Source organism: Papio anubis, chromosome 6 (assembly GCF_008728515.1).
Source record: "Papio anubis isolate 15944 chromosome 6, Panubis1.0, whole genome shotgun sequence".
NCBI classification, from domain to species: Eukaryota; Metazoa; Chordata; class Mammalia; order Primates; family Cercopithecidae; genus Papio; species Papio anubis.
The window spans coordinates 167,061,306-167,083,419 of record NC_044981.1 but is presented as its reverse complement, the minus strand read 5'-3'; the positions used below and the strand labels follow the sequence as shown (position 1 = coordinate 167,083,419).

The 22,114-nt window shown below is 50.7% G+C and overlaps 1 long non-coding RNA gene across 6 annotated transcripts in view; it reads left to right on the top strand.

Moving 5' to 3' along the window:
• Positions 1–13,226: 13,226 nt before the first annotated feature.
• The window catches only part of LOC103881373, a 44,548-nt gene continuing 35,660 nt past the window's right edge, over positions 13,227–22,114 (top strand). For 2 of the 6 annotated variants that reach the window (XR_004184507.1, XR_004184505.1), the window contains exon 1: positions 17,429–20,910. This is a non-coding gene — a long non-coding RNA (uncharacterized LOC103881373). Of the gene's footprint in view, positions 15,399–17,428; positions 20,911–22,114 lie in introns of those variants that run through there. The other 4 variants (XR_004184504.1, XR_002519888.2, XR_004184506.1 and 1 more) reach the window with 3 other exon arrangements.

The window sequence follows — 22,114 nt, the reverse complement described above, 5'->3', positions numbered from 1 at the left end:
ATCCTGTTTACTAAAGAATATGGCACTCCTCTCCTGTATTCTCCAATTGTTAGTTTCTCCGTTGATTCTCTAGGGTTTTCCAGAACAATCATGATGACATCTGTAAATCAACATCATCATCTTTTTATTATCAGATAATATTATTTTATTAGTAAAATAAATGCTGAACAGCAGAGAGCTGCCGGGCACATGTCACATGCATCAGCTGTCAAGGGTGAGGACGCTGTGTCCCACCCCGGCCCCTCTTTGCTGAGCACTGGTGACCTTCATGCAGAGAGTACACTATTGGAACTAGTTCTCTTTCTGTGGCCAATGAAGAACCTGAAGAAGCAAAATCAGAACTTAGCAATGAACTTCCTCACTGGGAAGACCTAGTCCCTGGGAAGGCGATTCCTCTTATGACAAAGAAAACACCCAGGTGGCTTGAGCGGAAGGAGAAAGGCCACATTCTCCAGGGACCCAGGGAGTTCCAGAGAGGATGGCTGGGTCATGTGGGCCCCAGGCCTGGCTGGACCCTAGATCAGAATTTACTGCAGTCCTCCTCTGGCAGGGCCATCTTTATCTCATGTATTCCGTAATCTTCTGGAAATTTGGAAAAAAGATGTTCCTCAGGGAGTGCTGATGAAAAATGTGAACCCAAAATACCTGAGGCAGGTCTCAGTTAATTTAGAAAGTTTATTTTGCCAAGGTTGAGGACACGCCATGACACAGCCTCAGGACATCTGGTGATGGTGGCCGGGGCCCAGCTTGGTTTTATACATTGTAGGGAGACATGAGACATCAATCATTATATGTATGATGTACATTGGTTCTGTCCGGAAAGATGGTACAAGTCAAAGCAGGGAGGGGGCTTCCTAGTTATAGGTAGATAAGAGACAAATGGCTTCATTCTTTTGAGTTTCTGATTAGCCTTTCACTAAATGCGCAATTTACAGGAATAGTTACGTGTGCCTTATTCTGGCTGAGTGACACGACAGGGCAGAGGAAGTGATCCGAGCTGCATTTGTCTCATGTGAGCAGAGGGATGACTGAGTTCTGTCTGTCCTTCATCCACGAGGAATTTCCTTGTTGGTAAACTGTGAGGGTGGTCCGTAGCTTGTTAAAAATCTTCTTAGCCATCTTGTTTAGGAATAGAATGGGAGGCAGTTTTGCCCAACACACTTCCCACCCTGACTTCCCTTAGGTTTAGTGATTTTGGGATCCTGAGATTTATTTTCCTTTCACAAGAGACTGCAGGTGTTACTGCAGTGTCTAAAATACACTATTGTATATTTTGAGTGGACTCAATCCATCAGTTGACTTTACTAGGTCTTCAAAAGTGAGTAGCAGTTTGTCACTGATGGCAGCCCTTCTGGCCCCTGGGGAGAACTGAGTCTTTTAGGACAAGACTTTTGTCCCACACCCCTTGGCTGTCTTCCTAAGCCAGTACTTTTTTGGAGCCACAGCAGTCAGTCTCAGAAAACCAAGACAGTTCCCACCCTATTTATTTTATTTTACTAGAGATTAATCTGACCAATGGGAAGCAATTGTCAGCTGATACTCAATAGATGTTCATTTATTTAATTGTACCGAATAAAACCTGAGGTTGACTCTTCTAAACTCTGGAAGATGAGATACACATTTCTGGGGAAGAGAGCTCTGCTTCTCCTTCCTTCCAGCTGCTTCCCACTTTCATGGTCTGCTCTGGTCTGGTGAGTCCCTGTGTTCCTTCCCCATTAGACCTGGACACCTTCCCAGCGGCCCCTTGAATTCACCACTTCTGTTCTTTCAGTGGACTCTTTGCCAATCCCAGTGCTGCACTGAGTTCCCTTCTAAGTCTCAGCTCCTTGAGAAGTTATTTCTGACCAGGTGATTCTGTAATTATTTTCCTCTCTTTTGAATGGTTATACCAGTTATTGTTTAAACCACTCCTTTGGAACTTAAATACTACACTAAATCATAAAGTATATATTTTATATCTGCATCTGCCTTTCACATATCCCCAGTAATACTTTCTGAGAACAGGGACTGTCATATATTTTGTTGAATAATGTATTGCTTTTCTCATCTCAGAATCTCAATACACATTTGAAAGTTAATTGTGGATTAACTTCAGGTTATTTTCATGGCCTTGCTGTTCCTATGTTCGCCTCTACTCTCAGTTAGCTCATTTTTATCCTTTAAATTTATCTATTTGTGAGACTCTGTGATCCTTCCTAATGGGATCTTGAGCCACTAAGATGGAATTATGAGGGCTAGTCCAAGGAGAGGAGTATAGCTGTCTTAGGTTGTAGAGTTATCTAATCACCACTAAGTATGACTGGACCCCCAAACTCAGACTAACCTTGCACTGGCCATGTGGCGGACCAGTCGCACCATCACCTTTCCCAAGCAAAGAGGTGCAAGCTGCGCCCAAGGTGTGCTCACTCCCGACCTTTGGAGCCCCTCTGGGAAGGAAGGGGTCCCTGCCCGGGCAGGCCCAATGAAGCCATCTGGAAGCTAGCTACCATACCTCTTGAGGAAGCATCCGGGCAACCATCCTTCTCATTAGCCACTCTGCAGCTTCCAGTCATGTGGCTCAAGGATTACTTACAGGCAGTTGCCTGGGCTGCGTCCCTGTCACTGTTCCAGCAAATGGGAAATGACAGGGATCCTGGGTCTCCCCATCTGCTGCCTGGAGAACGGGAATTCTCCAGCTAAGGTGCCATTTTGGCCTGGGTTGCATGAGATCGGGCTGTCGGTTTAGGGGATGCAGAGCCGACATTCCTAGGTTATCCTCTCTCAAGACGAGTGGGATAGGTGGTCAGGCTCTTTATATAATTTATAACCATAAAGTGATTATTTCAATGGCTATAACTTCACAGGGATGACTACCTAGCTTCTGACTTTTGAGGCCATTATTTCCAAGTCTGGGCAAGACTGGAAGTGAAGGAGACTAGCTTGTAGCCAGTGAATTGCCTTCACACTGAGCGGACCCTCCATCCATGTGGTGTAGAAGCTATGTCCCAAATCACACTGTATCAGATCCCAGTTTCTGGGAAGAGAGCCGACATTGTTTAGTGAAAGGTTTAATTCCAGCTGAATTGTCATGGGACTGTAGCCATGGTTTTGTGCCACTGACATCATCTTGACTCAGTATGTTAATGAAAGGGTTGGCATGACAAGGACATATGAACGTGATGAGCCTTTCTCATCAATAATGACTATTTCAGATGCTCCTCGTTTTCCTTAGTGGGCACATAGTTCTCAAAAAGTTGAATGTAACAAGCTCACTGTAATGGAGCCATTCCACATGCACAGGACAGCTCCATCTTGTAAGACAGGTTTGATGATGAGAGAAATTTGACCTGGAACATGGTCTCAGTCCCTCCTTCCGTGTTTTCAGGTCTCTTTTCCTCCATCCCCGGCGCAGGACTGTACTGATCCAGAGCCACATTCAGCTGCCGCCACAGCAAGAAACACCCGCGGCTGTGAGAAAGGAAACGTCCTGGGGGCGTGGCTCACTCTGGGATGGGGTTTCCCACCAAAAGGAACGGCAGTGTCACTCTTTAAGGATGACGTCTGGCTTCATCCATGTCCTTGCAAAGGACATGAACGCATTCTTTTTTATGGCTACTAATCTGCACATTCTGCACATGTATCCCAGAGCTTAAAGTAAAAAATAAAAATAAAAAAAAAATACGATGTCCAGCAGGATTAGAGTGATGTCTGTACCTGCTACCACGATTAGAGTGATGTCTGTACCTGCTACCATGAGGCCAGCCAAAACAAAACCTACAATAAAAGCGAGAGAAGACAAAGGTGTGCAAGACTGTGTACTTTACCATAGAAACCAGGTGGAGGCAACCTCATGTACGTAGCTAGAATAAAATAGGCAAATGCTATATTATGCAAATGTATTTTGGAACTCATTGAAGACAAAGCACAAAAACAGAATTTTAATATGCAAATACAAACTAGTGTTATAGAAAATATTTGCATGTGTGCCGAAAAGCCTACAGATTTAGGGTGTGGTAATGGAAAAAAACAGACCCGATAAACTGGCTTGTGCCCCACAGAATCCCTGGGACTGACAGGTTTCTTGCAGCTGAGTAACTGATCTACGCAGCTCGTCCTTGTGGACGTGTTTCCCGTGGACGTCCCACTTGCCATATTGCTCCTCCTTTTTGCAAACTCAATGAAGGCATCTTGGCAGATATGAGCCTGCGAGGGAGGCCCCTGCTGACAGAGGCTGTGGGCTGCTCTGAGGCAGTAGACTTCCAGGATTAGGTCCTGAAGGCTTGGCACAGCCCCCTTCTTGCCTTGATTAGATGCTTTCACCTGGCTGGTGGCACGGCCAGGCTGTACCTCCTCATTGGCCTGGACACCTGCCCTTCTGGAGCTTGGCTCCCAGTGCTGCTCCTTGGAGATAAGCTCTGGTGCCCTCTCGCTGCCTCTTCCCTCTCCTGCCCCCAAAGCAGCCATGTATTTAAGGACCTCAGCCCTGAGATGCTGCCCATCCTTTTCCTTCCATGGTAGGTAGGGCACTAGAACTGCACCCCCTGGAATGCAGCTCAGAGTTCTTCAGCTGGTACCGGCATGGTTACTTCAGGGACACAGGTGCATTTCTGAGCCTCCTGCAAGGCCGAGGTTCTTAGCTGCCTGCTTGAAATACTTTGTTTACTTCTGTCTTTCCTCTTCTCTCACTCTTCTCCAGCCTTCCTTGAACAGAAAAGCACACCTGCTGCTTGACCAAGTTGGGGGCCAGAGCGATGAGGGTGGATATTTTCGGGAGAAAATGAACAGAGAGTGGCCCTGTTCATCAGGGACCAACACTGGGGATGATGCCTCCGAGACAGGTGTGCAGACAGGACGCAGGTGTTACGGGTGGGGAGCCACCTACTTAGGCTCACAGATCCTTGTAGGAACTGCGGCAAGCTGGACTGACAGCCCCTTATGAGCAGATTCAGCCTGTGGGCTCTGGATTCAGGCGACCTGGGCCTGAATCCCCATCGCACCACTGTGAGCCTGAGTGAGCTGGAGCCACCAAACTCAGCTTCTCGCCTGTAACTGGGGGACCCCATCTCCAGATCCCATGAGGTTATAGTAGAGACCATGTAAGACAGTAACATGCAAAGGTTAGTGCCTGCCAGAGCCCAGGAAACGTGATCCACTGTCATTCCCCCGCCAGAAGTTCTATGGAAGCCACTGATGACAAATAGTCGGTTTATTAATATGTGCGCGTGATCTCTTCCCCAGGGCTGGGTTTCTCCTGAGGAGCCTTCGCTGTCAGAAGCAGCGTGGGGGCTGCCGCAGTGCCGCGTTCTGGCGCCGGTCATGGAATTTATTATAAGGGGAGTATTGGGGAGAGACCACCAAGTTGTTAGGAGGGGAAGGGCTAGGTTCTACATCTTTCAGGGCTGGCAGGACCCTGATCCTTTCCAGGTGAGCTCTCGTTGGCTGAGGAGGGTGTGGGGCCCCGCAGAGGTCACCCCAGGGAACAGCACCTTGCACCCTCTCCTGCTCCCTGTGCCTGGGGAAACCACACATTCTTGAGTGGTCGCCTCCAGAGCTTATGATTTTGGGGGATCGACACGCAGCCCTCCCTGCTCCATCACCTCCTGGCAAGTCCCCAGGGGTGCGGCGTCCCCAGCCCCTTTTATCTGTGGTCCCCACACTCAGCTGTCACTTCTGGGGGTCTTGAGTTGCAACCCTGTTCGTCATTCATTACTAAAGGAGGGTGGGACACCAGGCACTGTTTTGAGGGAATCAGCCTAGCGTCGGCAGCTGGATGGGATGAGGCTTTTCCAGGTGCAGGAGCACACGGGCCACAGGCGTCAGAGGAAAGAGGAAGGCACAACTCCATCTTCCCCCAGGAAACGGGATTTGCGGGCTGCAGAGGAGCCTGTGGGAGCTCCCTGATGCCCCGGAGAGGCCACAATGTGCTCTGAGAGGCTCAGCACCTGTCAGTCAAAGCTGAGGGTCGCCAATGTGTTTGGGAGGTCATGTGTCCTGCCTGGTGGATGCTTGTGAGGCTGTCAGTCACTTGGGCTGGCTCTCTAGGGCCTCGAGAAGCCTCCTGAAGAGGTCAAGCTCAGCCAAGCACTCATAGCCTTCACAGAGTTTCCAGGCCGAAGCTAGGAGCACATTGCTTCATCAGGAGGCCACAGCAGCCTGGCCCCACCTGAGCTCCCGCCCGGCCTTCACAACACGCCTCCCTTCAGCAGCACCGTGGTCGACCCTCAGTCACTGCAGATTCACCACTTGTGAAACCACCACTTGCTGAATCTATTTTCCCCAAATCAGTACCTGGCACTTCTGTGGTCTTTCGATGACATTGGAAGAACGATGAAAAGTCTGTGTCTCCAAGGCCCAGGTTCCCAGCGGAGTGGTCACTGCCCTCTGGTTTCAGCTCATGCCGTAAACAAGTGCTCTTCACACCCTAGTTAGTCTCACATTTCCATGCTTTTTGTTAGACATCGTGCTGTTACACACAACCCAGGCTCCATGAGGAAGTGCGGTTGCTAGTCTTCCTGGCTGAGAGGAGGCGGTGCTGTGCCTCACGTTGAGAAGCTGCCCTAGGCGGTGACTTGGGTGTTGATATGGTTCGGCTCTGCATCCTGCCCACATCTCAGGAGGAACTGTAATTCCCAGTGTTGGAGGAGGGGCCCGGTGGGAGGCGACTGGGTCACGGGGGCGATTTCCCCCTTGCTGTTCTCGTGATTGTGAGTGAGTTCTCATGAGATCTGGCTGTTTGAAAGTGTGTGGCACCTCCCCTTTCTCTCTCTCTCTTCCTCCTCCCACCATGTGAGACATGTCTGCTTTCCCTTTGCCTTCTGCTATGATTGTAAGTTTCCTGAGGCCTCCCCAGTCATGTGGAACGGTGAGTCAGTTAAACCTCTTTTCTTTATAAATTACCCAGTCTCAGCTATGTCTTGATAGCAGTGAGAGAATGGACTAGTACAAGTGTTAACAACCCATATTAAATCAGCTGTCTTTAAACAGAAACGCACATAAAACAAGCTTACGGATTGATTGGTTGATGAAAGTGGGACCAGAGGCTTTCAAGAACTTTGCCAGAGGAGCGATGGTTCAGGACTCACTGACTTGATGTTGGCGGTGACTTGATGGAACATAATTACAGTGAGGAGCTGCCATCACTTTAGGATATCTCTTTCCTCATCCTTTCCATCTGCCTCATCGAGCTGCCAACTCACTGCTGAGTCAGCGCCACCCAGCAAAGACATTCCCAGATCCTGGACTTTCAGAAATGGTGTGAGATCATCAATATTTGTTGATTAGGCTGCTAAGGAGCAATAGATGGCTGACACATAGCCTTCATCCGTTGAAGCAGGAGGCTGCACTAATGACCATGCTGGATCCCTCGACTGCTGGTCCTGGGGTCCTGGTGCACTCACCCTGTTGGTGTGGTCTCCCCTCTGGAGCCTGACCCTCTGTTGATCACCTGTAGTGTCTGCAACGCAGGGAAACAGCTGGGCAGGGTTCGTTAGAGACAGCTGCTTGTAGGAGGGACAGGACTTCCTCTGCAGGGACAGCACTCATGGGCACTGCTCGGGGACTCTCAACTTTCAGAATTCTGAAGGCAACCCACAAATGTTGAAAATGTTAGTGTTTCCCCCAATTTAACAAAAGTGGAAATACCAACTGGATGCAATACAAAAGCTTACAACTTCATTTTGTCTTTTTTTTTGAGACGGAGTTTCGCTCTTGTTGCCCAAGCTGGAGTGCAATGGGACGATCTCAGCTCACGGCAACCTCCGCCTCCTGGGTTCAAGCGATTCTCCTGCCTCAGCCTCTCTAGGAGCTGGGAATACAGGCATGTGCCACCACACCCGGCTAATTTTGTAATTTTAGTAGAGACAGGGTTTCTCCATGTTGGTAAGACTGGTCTCGAACCCCCGACCTCAGGCGATCTGCCCGCCTCGGCCTCCCAAAGTACTGGGATTACAGGCGTGAGCCACTGTGCCTGGCCATTTTATCTTCTTCATTATTCTCTTCCAGATAAGGTTTCTGGCTGCATGAATACCATTGCCCCCCTTTCACCTCCAAACTCAATTACATAAACACTTTTGATTCATGTTTAGCCAGTGGTTATTAAGGTATCTAAGTCTTCTTGCCTCATCTTTTATAGAGAATCCCTTCTTGGGCAGAATGAGGCTGGCCTGAGTTCCCGTCTTCACAGAACTGACAATTTTGGCCTCTCCTTCCACCACTATCCTGGGTGTAGTGAGAATGAAGCTCTGACTTCTCAGCATTGGTGGTTGGCGTTTAAAAACCTTCACCTGGTTTCAGGACAGGAACGCCAGGGCTCCACACGAAGCTCTGCAGCCACACCCGAGGGCAGCCTGTTCTGTTGGCTGCACAGGGCCCTGAGTGTCTCTTGTCACGTGTAACAAATCTCTGAAACAGCAGCCGGCCGCACCCCAAACCCACAGGCCTGCTTGGCCACCACATTCAGCAGCTGTTACCTCTGCTCATCAATGGCCATTCAAACGGCTGCCTATTGATTGTGGGCCTAGAAAGGCACAGCTGAGCTCATTAAAAGACGTTTGTCATGGAGCCACAGGTTTCCATGTTGACCTTCTTGCCCTGGTTTTCATTCCTCCTTCTCTTCTCCCTACTCTGACATTCCTCCGACTCTCACTTTTGTTTGCAAACCTCCGGCAAAATACAGCATCATTCTTTTAAGTCGTCACAGTCATGGTGGCCTTTGTGCTCCGGCTCTCAGAACACGGGGTCAAGGACATGGAAGTCCCTTCAGGAGTGTGGGGAGGCTGGCTCCCTGCCTGTCCACCTGGGCAAGTCAAGGGCATGGAGGCCCCTTCAGGAGTGTCAGGAGGCTGGCTCTCCGCCTGTCCACCTGGGCCAATGTGATCCCCGAGCTGCAGCCTCAAATTCGCTTTGTGCATCTCAAGGCTGGGGAGGAGGCCTGCGTGGAGGTGCCGATGTCTGTGCAGGGACCATGGGACGCTGAGCGCAGGGCTGCTGTCTGGGGCCTTTAAATGAGAGAAGGGAGTGCTGGGGAAATAGGATGGGCCATCTTCCTGGAGAAGAAGAACCGGAGACCATAAATCCTGTTAGAAACCACGGACTCGGGGTGTTAGAGGCCACACAGCCTCAGTTGCAGTGGTGACAGTAAATCTCCTCTTTTAAAATCCTTTATCCTAAAAATTTTCACGCACATCTAAATGTAAAGAGAAAAGTAGAGTGACCCCATCACCCAGGTTCAAAAATCAGCAAAATCCTGCTACCCTGCCTCCAGCTGTGTCCCCACATACTTTAAAGCAAATCCCAGACAACGTGTAATCTCTTCCATCTATTTCATGTCTCTAACAAATAGGTTATCTTCTTTACATCACCACAATAGAGTTATTTCACCTAATAATTGGCAATAATTCCCTAATGTCATGCAATACCCAGTCCATGTTCACTTTCCCTGGGGGCCTCTGAAGGTTTTTTGACCATGGACGTGGGACATGTTTGTGTCAGACTCTGAACACGCCCAGCTGGCCTCTGGGTGGCACGTCTCTGAAAGTCCTTCAGTCTGTAGCCGTTTTCTTCCTCTGTGAAGTGCATTTTAACTGAAGACACTGGGTAATTTTTCCTGTAGAATTTTCTACATTCTGGACACCGCTGAGTGGGTCCTCGTTGCATCCTCCTCTCTTAGCTGTGTTTCCTAGAAATTGGTGGTTAGATCTAGGTGCCCTCTTTTTGGCAAGAATCCTCCCAGAGGGGTGCTCTATGCTCTCTGCATCAGATCAGAAGGCAAATGAGGTCAGGCTGAGCACCCACAGCTTCCAGTTTCTCAGGGCAGCAAGCTCAGGAAAATCCACCAGAGTCGGGTTCTGAGGAAGGGACAGTGTTGATGGAGCCACCACAGCGAAGACACTTTCTGACACAGAAGCCCGTTGCACACAGTCCTCCCGTGGCCGACAAACATGTCAGAGCCCCTCCTTCTCCCCATCCGAGACGAGGCTTCGCGTCTACCCTCCTGGCCTGCTGGCTTCCCCTCGTGGTGGAGGTGGGCTGAAGTCTCCTCTGTCCCCTCCACGAAGTTGGCCTTGCTCATTCAGCTCCTCCCCTCCCTTCCCTCCTCCATCACCCCCTTGCTTTTCGTCCTCTCCCCCAGGCCACCAGGAGGTACCCCTGTCAGCTCCCGGGCAGAGCTTCTCAGTCATCACTGTCTTTCATCCTCCTTCTCGCTTTCTAAAGTCTCCATGACACACTCTGTTTACCTGACGCTTTTCTTGGGCCTTAATGTTGGCATTTCCCCAAATCCCATCCTTGACTGCCTTGTCATCTACCTATACGTTCGTCCTGGTTATCACATTTATTCCCAGGACTCTAACTGAGAACTCAATGCTAATGGCTCCCAAGTCTATATAATTTCCCCAGCTCTCTGTCTTGAGATCCAGAGATATCTAAGAGTGCTGGATTTCTCTGCTTAGACAACACACGGTAACTCAAACTTAAAATGTCCAATTCTGAGCTCATCTTCCTCTTCTTCAAGCCTGTTCCTTCCCCTGCCCCACACCCCGTGAAGGAGGATCTACTGGTGTTTCAGACACAGCGAGCCTTGCAACCACTGGAGAATGTGTCCATTATGGAACTGACCAATGGTGGAAGCCCAGCCAGGGGCTCCTTTCTCTAGGGTGTGTGCCTGTGGGAATGCAAGGAGGGTCACTAGTGCCTGTGAGACCCTGGCAACTGGGGAGGAGGCCTGAGAGCCGCCAGGCTGTGTGTGGGAGCTCCAGCTCCACCCATGCCCAAAGCACAGGGCAGAACACAGATGTCAGAGGGAATAAGCCCACAGTGGACCCAAGTCCGCTCCAAAGTGCAAGAGAGAAAATACTGTGCGCCGAGACAGGGGGTGCGCACACACCTCTCCAGCGGCTTCGGGACTGAGTTTGCTGTGTGCAGATGTGAGTAACTCCAGCCCAGGCTGTTTTGCCTTCTCCCCAGAAGCCTGGAATAACGATACCACCAGAGGTTTGTTTTGCCAGTAGTTCTCCGTTTTTACGGTGAAGGACGGGGACCCTGTGCGCATGGACACTTATCTCTGGGGAGGGTGAGGAAGGAATTCAGTCTTTCTGAATTTTATGACTTAGGTTTCTAAAAACCTTTGCAATAGAAAAATGTGTAGTTATAAAGAATAACATCTTATAGAAAAAGTAACATTAGGTGACTAAGGTGAAATGTGGACTGACAAATTCATGAGGGGCTTTTTAACTATTCAGTAAAATAAAGCAGTGAGGACTCTGTATCAGTTACCTGTTGATACTGTAATAAGTTACCACACATGTAGTGGCTTAAAACAACACAAACATATTGTCTTACGGTTCTGGAGAGCACAAGGCGAGCCTTGGTTCACTGGCCAAGTCAAAGTGCTGGCGGGCTGATTCCTGCTGGAGGCCTGACGGCAGCGTGCCTTTCCTTGTTTTCCAGCTTCCAGGGGCCGCCGGGATGCTCCGGCCTGGCCCGTTTGTCTTCAAAGCCCATGACTCCAGCCTCTTCTGCTTCTGCTACCATGGGGCCTTCTCTCTGACCCCTCCCTCTTACAGGGACCCTGGTGATTACCCAGAGTAAACTGGGCCCAGGGTAATCCGGGATAATTTCCTGTCTCAAGGTTCTTAACTTAATCTCATTTGCAAAGTCCCTTTTGCCTCACAGGTCACAGAATCCTAGGTTCTGGGGATTAGGACGTGGCCATATCCCAGGGGAGGTTATGACTCACCTACCACAAACATCATATCAAATTGACATCTATGACTTCATAGATCTTAAATAACAACGGGTCCTTCCTGAGGCTGATTTCCACTCACTCTCACCTCTTGTTAGAAACATTTTTGTGTTTCCTTTGCAGCAGCTTTTCCCCCTTGTAGCTGTCCTGCATCTGGCATCAGGTTTCCTTGTTTGCAGGCCTGCCCTGCTCCGGGTTCTGATCCAGAAAGAGCTTTGGGAGCTCCTTTTGGGGGCTCAGTGCCCTGTATCTGAGGAGGTAGCTTCTGGGGCCCTTGCCACTACCCGAAGTCTGTAGGCCCTGCTCCCCGGCTGCCTCCCGCCGGCTCTCCTGTGGCCCAGCCCTCCCCTTCCGGGCACCCACCTCACCTTGCAGTAGTGAGGCCGGGACAGCCTTGTCCATCTCCCCTGCACTGCTCAGCAGAGCCTCTGGCTCCTCCCGGTTGCGCTGGCTCCTTCTCTGCTGGCCTCAGCTCCCACTTTTCCTCCTGTTTTTCCTCAAAAGTCACAGAGCTTTAGGACCTCCACAAGCTCTTGCAGGTGGGAAGGAGAGGGGCTGGAGTAAATCTGTTCCCACGTTCCCAAGGCTGAACGTGCAGCAAGGAGGTCACATTCCCTGTGACCCCTGAGTATCTCTGCCATTAGAGCAGGGCCACTGCCATGGGCCTCTGTGTCTGAGCCGCATCCCTGAGCCAGAGCCTAGAGGGACCTTCTGGAAACAGGAAACACTCCTTCCATGTCAGGTGGGTAAGAAGCACTGCGGTTACAGCGCCCGCCTCACCTCACTGTGCGGCAGCTGAAACTCAGTGCGAGGCCTGAGTTCTCTGTCTGTGAGGACCCTCCAGGTGCTCCTCAGTGTGCAGAGCCCTGCCTGTCACGAGATACTTGCAGGAATGAGGCAGGCGAGGTCTGTGCGGCTCCTGTGAGCCTCGGCCATGCCCGGTTCAGGTAGCTGGAGACGGGGCTTCCGACATCGTCTCCACTTTGCTCCTCTCCTCTGAATAAAGGCAGCATGAAATGGGATCCCTTAGGAGCCCCTGATATGGTTTGGCTGTGTGTCCACACCCAAATCTCATTAGAATTGTGATTCCCCATGTGTGGAGGGAGGGACCTGGTGGGAGGTGATTGGATCATGGGGGCGGTTTCCTGAGCTGTTCGTGATGGTGTGGGAGTTCTCCGAGAATCTGATGGTTTAAGGTGGCCGGTTTCCCCAGGCTGTTCGTGATGGTGTGGGAGTTCTCCACGAGATCTGATGGTTCCCAAAGGTGGGATTCCCCAGGCTGTTCTCGTGATGGTGTGGGAGTTCTCACGAGATCTGATGGTTTAAAGGTGGCGGTTTCCTCCAGGCTGTTCTCGTGATGGTGTGGGAGTTCTCACGAGATCTGATGGTTAAAGGTGTGGTTTCCCAATTGTTCATTGATGGTGTGGGAGTTCTCACGAGATCTGATGGTTTAAAGGTGGCGGTTTCCTCCAGGCTGTTCTCGTGATGGTGTGGGAGTTCTCACGAGATCTGATGGTTTAAAGAGGGCAGTTTCCCCTGCTCTCTCTCTGCTGCTGCTTTGTGAAGAAGGTGCTTGTTTGCCTTTAGCCTTCCACATGAGTTTCCTGAGGCTTCCCCAGTCATGAACAACTAAGTCAATTAAACCTCTTTCTCAATTACCCAGTCTCAGGTAGTACCTTTATAGCAGTGTGAGAATGGACTAATACTTTTCTGGATGACTTGGGGAATAACTCTAGAGTTTAGATTTGAAGACCTACCCTATGACAGTAAACACCCAAACTGTGAACTTGTTTTTCCTTAGACCAGGGCTCCAAATGTCATCTCTATGGGACACCCAAAATAGCACAGTGAGACATAGTACTGTATATTAAGATACAATTACATAGTTAATGATACTTGGTATAGTTTACAATACAAATTAGAGTTTAAGCACCTTTGTAAAGGAATAATTCTGAGGATGGTTTGTAGCTTTCACCAGTGTTTCAGGAGGATGTGTGACGTTAAATGTTTAAGAGTCTTGCTTTTGGCGCCTATCTCTTACATTTGAGTCTTCCCTAGGCCGGTGGTTACTACACTTCACTGTGTATTCAGATCACACACATTTGTCAAATGCAGATTCCTGGGCTCTGCCAGGCCACAGATCTGGAATTAAGCAGGGCTTCTGATTTTAAGCAGGTGACAATAATGCTGATGTCTTTGGCTTGGCATACAGTTGACCCTTTTCCTGGGATGTGCCTGCGGGAATAACAGGAACTGTGCTCATCACACCTCCCCGCGTGGCTCTGTGTCTCTGTGATGTCTGCAGAAGATGACAGCAGTTTCTGAGTGTTGAGAATCAATGGCATCCTGTTCAAAGAGCACGTGAATTCCAGGAAGATGTGAGCATTTAGACAACCCAGCCTGGAGCCCCGAGTCATGACGGACCAGTTACGAAACAAAACACATGAGGAACCCCTGTGCTTCTTGCCCGCCATCTGTGGGCAGCAAGTCCCCAAGCAGGGAGCATGCGTCCACTTCCGGTGACTGTGCCGTGCCCACGACCGGGGACAAAAGACTCCCTGTGTGGGACACAGAGCTGGTGCTGGCCCTGAGGTAGGGATGGTCAGCAAGGAGCAGAGTGAGCCAGGGAGGGAGAGTGGGAGAGATCCTGAAGGAGTTAATTCTTCTCACAGTCATGGTGCCCCATTCTACAGGCAGCATTGGTTGGAAGTGCCAGGAAAGATTAGTGTCTGCCTTCACTGGAGTCACCCACTTCTTTTAGCTGAGAGGACGCTGGGTTTTGACGCGCTGCGTTGTATAATCAGTAATGGATTGTTAATGTTCTGTAGGCTGTTTGTTTATCCTTGGATAAACATTAACCGAGTGTAGTCACATACATTAATACATGATGGTACCGTCACACACATGTTCTCATGGGTGTGGACACCTCACTCCATCTGTCTCATGTCTACGTTTTAAATATTTAACAAGAAGAACGCAATGTTATGGGAAAGCAGCTCCAGATCTCGACACTTTGGCCTGAGGAAATCGTTTTGCCTCCTTATGTTTAGCTTCCTGCTTTTATTTTTAGCAACAATAAACACACACAAAGATACTCAGCTCTGAAAACCCGTTCTGCTCTGCTCTGTCTGTGTGACCCCCATCCTGGGTGTACCAGGGGTTTTGTGTCTCTGCAATCTGCTTTCCCAGCAATGGGGGGAAATCCAGTCATTCATTTGCATTTTTTCTATGCTGTCATCAAACCAGGGGCCATGCTGGCCTTGGCCAGTCTCTAAGGACGAATGCTGTGGACGCTCCAGAGGGCTGGGAGCAGCCCCAGGTCCTAGCTCTTGGCTGCACCCTCTTAGCACCACTAGCTTCATTCCGGTAGTGCACAGACTTGAGAGATGGCCCCATGCCCTTGTTCCAAACAACATAGCTGCAAACGGAATTAACGGGCGTCTTTACCCTGCACCTGCACACTTGGTGTGCCCTCAGTCTCTGTGATGTCTGCATGTGAGTGTGTGGGGTGGGTATGTGTTTGGGGGGAAGGTCGGAGTGCCAGACAAACGCTTTCTCAGGTTGGCCCTGAGTGAACCGTTGGCACACAGAGAATGTTCCCTTGGCACGTTCATACCCTCACAGCCGTGCACGCGGTCTTGGATGAGCACCTCCCTGTGTGTGCCTGGGCTGCCTTGAGGTGAGCAGTGGGCCAGTGAGGGTCCTTTATAGCGACACACTGCAAACAAGCTGAGCTGGGGGCTGGGGCTGAGGGTCCCTTCTCTCCATCCCTCCCACCCTTTCTGGAACCTCCTTCATGGTCAGGTGCAAACATGCCTTTGCCTAGAGCTGCTCTGGCACTGCTCTGGCTTCTAGCTGAGTTCTCCTCCCTCTCACCCCCACCCCACAGCCTCCCACTCAGGCAGGGACAATGCCTCTCTGCGGGTCAGGCAGCAGCACAGGTTGCTGGCTGGGGCAGCCGTCACTCACCTCAAGGCCCAAGGACACATTCTTGGGGCTGAGAGCCCAAGGTCGCTGTGGTACTTGGGTCTTCAGTTAGTGGCCCAGCAGGCCACTTACCTGGCCTTCCTTCCTATCTTCCGAATTGGCTTCAGGACAACACTGTGTTTACATTGGGATAGGCTCCCTTGGCACCAGTAACACACATGCACACACACTCACACCCACACACGCTCACACTCACCACACACAAACACATATGCACACACGCTCACACTCACCACATAAAAACACACATGCACTCACACACGCACACACTCAGCACACACACACCACACATATAAACACAGATGCACATACACTCTCTTACACACCACACACAAACACATATGCACACACTTGCACACATACATCACACATATAAACACACATGCACATGGACTCACAAGCACACCCATCACACACAAACACATATGGACCCACATGCACACATACACTCACACCTATGCACAGGCACACACACAGTCATATACATGCACACACTCACACATGTATGTGCACACAGTCAAGCATTGACACACACAAGGCACATGCACACACACATTTTCATGCACACTCGCTCACACTTGCACTCCTGCACACCTGCACAAACACATGCACAGGCAGCCGAGGCTGGGCTGTGTCCAGTGCACATTGCATCCTGGTGATCACAGCTTCTCAGCTTCTTGAGGAACCCACAGAGTCCATGCCTCACCAGCATCCCCCATCCCCCCGCCCCCTCCCTGGTGCTTCTGTCCTCTGCAGCTGGGAGAGACAGGTCCACGGAGAGGACCTGTAGGGGACGTACCTGAGGCCGCTCACCACAGCCAGACTGAGCTTCTGTCAGTGGCTGGGATTGGGGGCTGGTACAGAGGAGCCAAACAGGAAATGGACCCCAGCAACCCAGGCCCATGGCCATGGGCAGGTCATCCCTTTGCATGTCACATTGGCCTCACCTGCAGATGGGTGATGAATCAAACACAGGGCATGGGAAGTACCAGTTGAGGAGGGATGTCAGTGTTGGGCACACTGCGGGGACAGTGGTCAATGACAAGCCTGTGATGAGTTCTGTGGCAGGACTCAGATGCCTGCCGGGTCTGAGCACAGATGCGTCTGTGCTCACCTGGTTTGCCACCGCGGTGATAGCACGTGCACGGGCCAGTGCTTCTCGACGTCTTGATCTTGCGGGGTGGAGTCACAGGTGGGCGGGTGCCTTGGGAGCCCCACCTCACACTCCTGCACCTGTGCCTTCAAGCAGGGTTTGCTGGAGCTGTGTCAGCAGGGCAGAGCCCCTGGACGTACAGTTCGGATTGGCTGTCTGCCAAAAGGTGCACCTGCTGGCAGCAGAGCTAGAAGCAGCAGTTCTTTTGAGCAGCAGGCATTTATTAAGTGCCTGCTGTGTGCAGGTGGACAAAAAAGCATTTGCTAATGAGAGAGTTACTCATCCAAACAAATATGCTTCTCAACTGCACACTTGTATTCGTCCAGGTTCTCCAGAGAAACAGTTCGATGGGATAGACAGACAGATAGATAGACAGATAATAGGTAAATAGACAGATAGCTAGATAATAGGTAAATAGACAGGGTCAGTGGGTGAATAAATGGATGGATGGATGGATGGATGGATAGATGGATGGATGGATGGATGGATGGATGGATGGATGGATGGATGGATGGATGGATGGATAGATGGATGGATAGACAGGCAGATAATGAGAGAGAAATAGACAGAGAGAAAGAGATTATTATAAAGAATTGGCTCCTGAGATTGTGGAGGCTGAAAAGTCCCAAGACCCGTAGTTAGCTCAAGATCCCAGGAAAGCCAATTCAGTTCAAATCCGAAGGCCCAAAAGACCAAGGTCCCCGCTCCAGTCGTCAGGCAGAAGTGCCCTCTTCCCTGGGGCACGGTTGGCCTCTTTGGTCTCTTCAGGCCTTCAGCTGAGCGGCTGAGGCCCACTCACATTGGGGAGGGGGGTCTGTTTTACTGAGTCTACCGATTCAAACGTCCATCTCATCCGAATGCACCCTTGCAGACTGAATCTCTCAACACCTCAACACAGTGTGGCCCAGTCAGGTTGACACACAAAATTCACCCTCACCTGCTCTGCCTCAGAACCACACCATGGGGGCAGAGTTGACTCCGACTCCCTCAGCTCTCTCCTCTGCCCCCGGCTGCTGGCAGCTGCTGCCATCAAGGTTGTCCTGTGGGAGCTTAGGCTGTGTGCTTTCCCCAGACAGCTGAGTTTCAGGAAAACCCACATGGGGCCTTTCTTTTCTGTTGTCAAGGAGAGAAACCCGGTGTCATCCATGGGAAGAGGCAGCCATTGGCAGAATCCTGGGAGGGTCTGGCAGCTTCCCTGAGTGCCACGGAGGCTAGGATTCGTCCCATAGCCCTGGCTCTCAGCCACCCTACCTTGCATGTCCACAGGGTCAGTCTCCGCGTGCAGCTGGTGTTGGACGGAGGGGACAAAGCAGGAGCCCTCACGGGCCATGCCAGAGCACACAATGCCAGCACGGTTTGCCTCTGAGGCCCCATGGTCAGGGCCTGTCTGAGCTACCCCAGGACCGGGCAAGATTTGACTCCAGGAGCACAGGGAAGTGCCTGGGAAGACTTGGTTAAACTAAAAACAAGCCACAGGTCGTTTCAATTCAAAACTGAATTTTTCAAAACATTTTAACATTTCTGAAATCAGAAAATTGACATGGCAAAATTAACGTCCTGATATGTAAAATGTGGAGGCCGGGTCGGATGAGGGGCAGCAGGTGCCAGCTGAGGCCCGGCTGTGCCACCAAGGCAGGAGGGGCCCCTGTGCAGCTGCAGGCAGCCTTGTGATGGGTGGGAGGGAGGCAGTGGATGCTTGCTGAGGGGCAGCAGGGATGTCTCCCTCCTTGTCCAGTCCTCATGGCCACACAGGGCTGGGTGCTCGCCACTCTGGCTATCATCCTCACCCAGGCAGACCCTGGAGCCTGGCCACACTGAATCCTGACATTAATTTCCTTAAATTAATGCTTCTGATAGAAGTTTTGTGATCTTCTAGGATGGATGGAGGGATTTGCTGGTCATACGCTAGTTAGTTACCAGTAAATGGTATATTTGATGTGCCAGGCACCCTGCCCAGTGAACGCATGGTGTATTCTTTGTTCTAAGTACTGGACGCACAAACGAAGGCACCTTTTTTGCCTTCTGCATTGTGATCGGTAAATGGATGATGCTTCTTTTAGCTAGGTGCTGTGCTGCACATGAAGGTCCCTTCCATGTGGTAGGTGCTCTGCTGGGTAACTAAAGGCACCTTCCTGTGCTAGGTGCGGTGCTGGGTCCATGAAGCTACCTTCCTGTGCTAGGTGCGGCGCTGGGTACATGAAGCTACCTTCCTGTGCTAGGTGGTTGGCTGAGAAAATGTAGGTACCTTTTGTGTGACAGGTGTTGTGCTTAGTAAATGAAAGTGTCTAACATATGTTAGGTCCTGTGCTGGGTAAATGGAGGCAGTTTCCAGTAGCTCAGACCTGTGCTGGGTAAACGGTGGTAGCTTGTGTGTGCCAGGTCCTGGGCTAGGTAAATGAAGGCAGCCTCCAACAGCTAGGTCCTGTGCTAGGTAAAGAGCTTCCCTGTTCAGGTCTTGTGCTGGGTAAATGAAGGTAGCTTCCAGTGGTGGGTGCTGCACTGGGTAAGTGCAGGTGCCTTCCACATGCTCGGTCCTGCGCTGGGCAGTTGAAAGTGTCTCCCAGGTGCGAGGTGCTTTGCTCAGTAAACAAAGGCCCCTTCCACGTGCTGGGGAAATGACATCACCTTCCACGTGCTAGGTCCTGTGCCGGGGAAGTGAATGGTGCCTTTCCTGTTTTCAGCCCTGTGCCAATTGTATTCAAATATTCTGTCTTCATCTTTTTAGCAACCATGGAAGAATACAAGTATTTCCATTTTATATGCAAGGACGATGAGACTCAGGTGGTGAGGCTGGTACAGATTCCTCTTCTATCAGGCCTGTGAGGTTTTGTGTGGGACCCTCATGCTTTATACACAGGTGTTGCTGTCCCGTGGTTGTCTGTCAGGTTCTGGGAATTCTGAGCTGGAATGAGGCACTCCAGCAGCATCTTCCCAAGAACACAGAGCCCACCAAGCCTGCACAGCCCACACAGCACGGCCCCTCATTGCAGATCTGCTGCCCTCGCGGGTTTAGGCCTGGTGCTCCCCTCTCACAGGGCTGTGCCTCAGACCCCACATCCACGCTGCAACCTGGAATGCACCTGCCGCATGGTGTGAGAGGCGTTTTCTGGGAGATGCCCAGGGTGGTACCTTCACTGGAAAATAGTGGCTACTGGGTCATGCTGAGAGGCCTTTAGGACATGGAGCTGCAGCAGCGGAGGGCTGGGCTTTGGTCCTATTTGACCCTCCCCCATGCTTCATCCTGAAGTCCTTTAATCTCGGTCTGATGTTTAAAGTCGGGACAGCCCCTTCTACATGACCTTGGCGAGTTCTGACAATCAGGTGAGCTGGTGTGTGTGGGAACAGCGCAGAGCTCTGTGAAATGTCAGGCGTCTTCCCGGCCACAGGGCATCATGGTCAGCGTGTTGTAGGGTCAGTTGACCACTTGGACACCTGGTTATAACCATTTCAGACTCTTTTGGAAACAATCTGCTTTTATTCCCATTGGCAAACAAACTTGCTCAGCGGTTTGATGTGACAAGCTACAGGCAGCGCCAGAGTGCGGTGTGCCAGCATGAGAGGGAGTGAGCAGGGGGCAGGTTTTCTCTGGAATCGTGCATTGTAGGAATAAATCACGTGTGTGTTTGCACCTTCTCACGCCTATGTGAAGATGAAACTTTAGTGCTTGAGGTTAAAAAGAATCCTGATGAAGGAGTCTGGCTCTTTCCTCCCTGGTCTAGAAAACAGTTTCCCATGAAGGACCAGGGACTGCAGATTTTCGGCTTCAGGGCCCCACGGCCTCCACCCCCGCCACGCAGCTCTGTGGCTGTAGCCTGAAAGCAGCTGCAGCTGCCGTGCACAAGGGGCGGCTCTGGGCAGGAAACCACTTGCGAGCTGCCCCGCGGCTGGGTGCGTCCCACAGAAGGAGCAGTGGGTTCTGTCCCGCTGTGCTGCCTGCCAGGGATTTCCACCATGAGGGTGAATCACGAGGGCTTCTCGTGGCCTGGTCTTACCTGCCTCTCCTGCATGCAGGCTTTTTTTCTTTTTTAAACAAGGAAAGAATAACTTTATTGTAAGTATTTATTTATTTATATATTTATATATTTATTTATTTATTTATTTATTTTTGAGACGGAGCCTAGCTGTGTCGCCAGACTGGAGTGCAGTGATGGGATCTCGGCTCACTGCAGCCTCCACCTCCTGGGTTCAAGCGACTCTCCTGCCTCGGCCTCCCGAGCAGCTGGGACTACAGGCGCCTGCCACCATGCCCAGCTAATTTTTGTATTTTTAGTAGAGATGGGGTTTCACCATGTTGGCCAGGATGGTCTCGATCTCTTGACCTTGTGATCCCCCCTCTCGGCCTCCCAAAGTGTTGGGATTACAGGCGTGAGTCATGTGCCCGGCCTATAAGCATTTATTATAAGCATTTATTTCCAACACCAAGGTTGCCATATTCAGTGATATAAACATTGGTTCTGGATGGTGGAAAATGTTATGGCCGTGGGATAAATTTATTGTTAAATTTATTCAGACCAGAGGGAAGGTGAAGCTGTGTCTCCTTGCTCTCACCCACGGGAAATGGAGGGGAGGCTGCCAGGGAGGCTCCATGGGCACCTCCCTGGGGCCCTGGAGAGGTACGGCTGGTGGGAGGCAGTCATTTCAGGCTGTGGTGTGAACCAAGATATTAGCATAGGCACCGTGTGAGGCTCAACTGTCTACCCAGGCAGTGGAAAAAGAGTTTTCAACAGAGACGCAGCAGACTTGGAGCTTTAAAAGATTTCAAGTCTCGGCTGGGCTCGGTGACTTATGCCTGTAATTCCAGCACTTTGGGAGACCAAGGTGGGTGGATCACAAGGTCAGGAGTTTGAGACCAGCCTGGCCAATATGGTGAAACCCTGTCTCTACTAAAAATACAAAAATTAGCCAGGCTTGGTGGTGGGCACCTGTAGTCCCAGCTACTCAGGAGGCTGAGGCAGGAGAATGGCGTGAACCCAGAAGGCAGAGTTTGCAGTGAGCAGAGAATGCACCATTGCACTCCAGACCGGGTGACAGAGTGAGACTCCACCTCAAAAAAAAAAAAGATTTCAAGTCTCTATGATCCAAAACAGTGCTTTCCCAGCTACGTTTGCCACATTCATCCTTTCTGCAGTGTTCATGGGACTGTCTCTGTAATGGCCACAGATCTGCTTCTGGAGGTTCTACCTTATTGCATTGGTTTTTGTTTGTTTGATGGTTGATTTCTGTAACAACACACCATTTTATTTTTATGGCTCTGT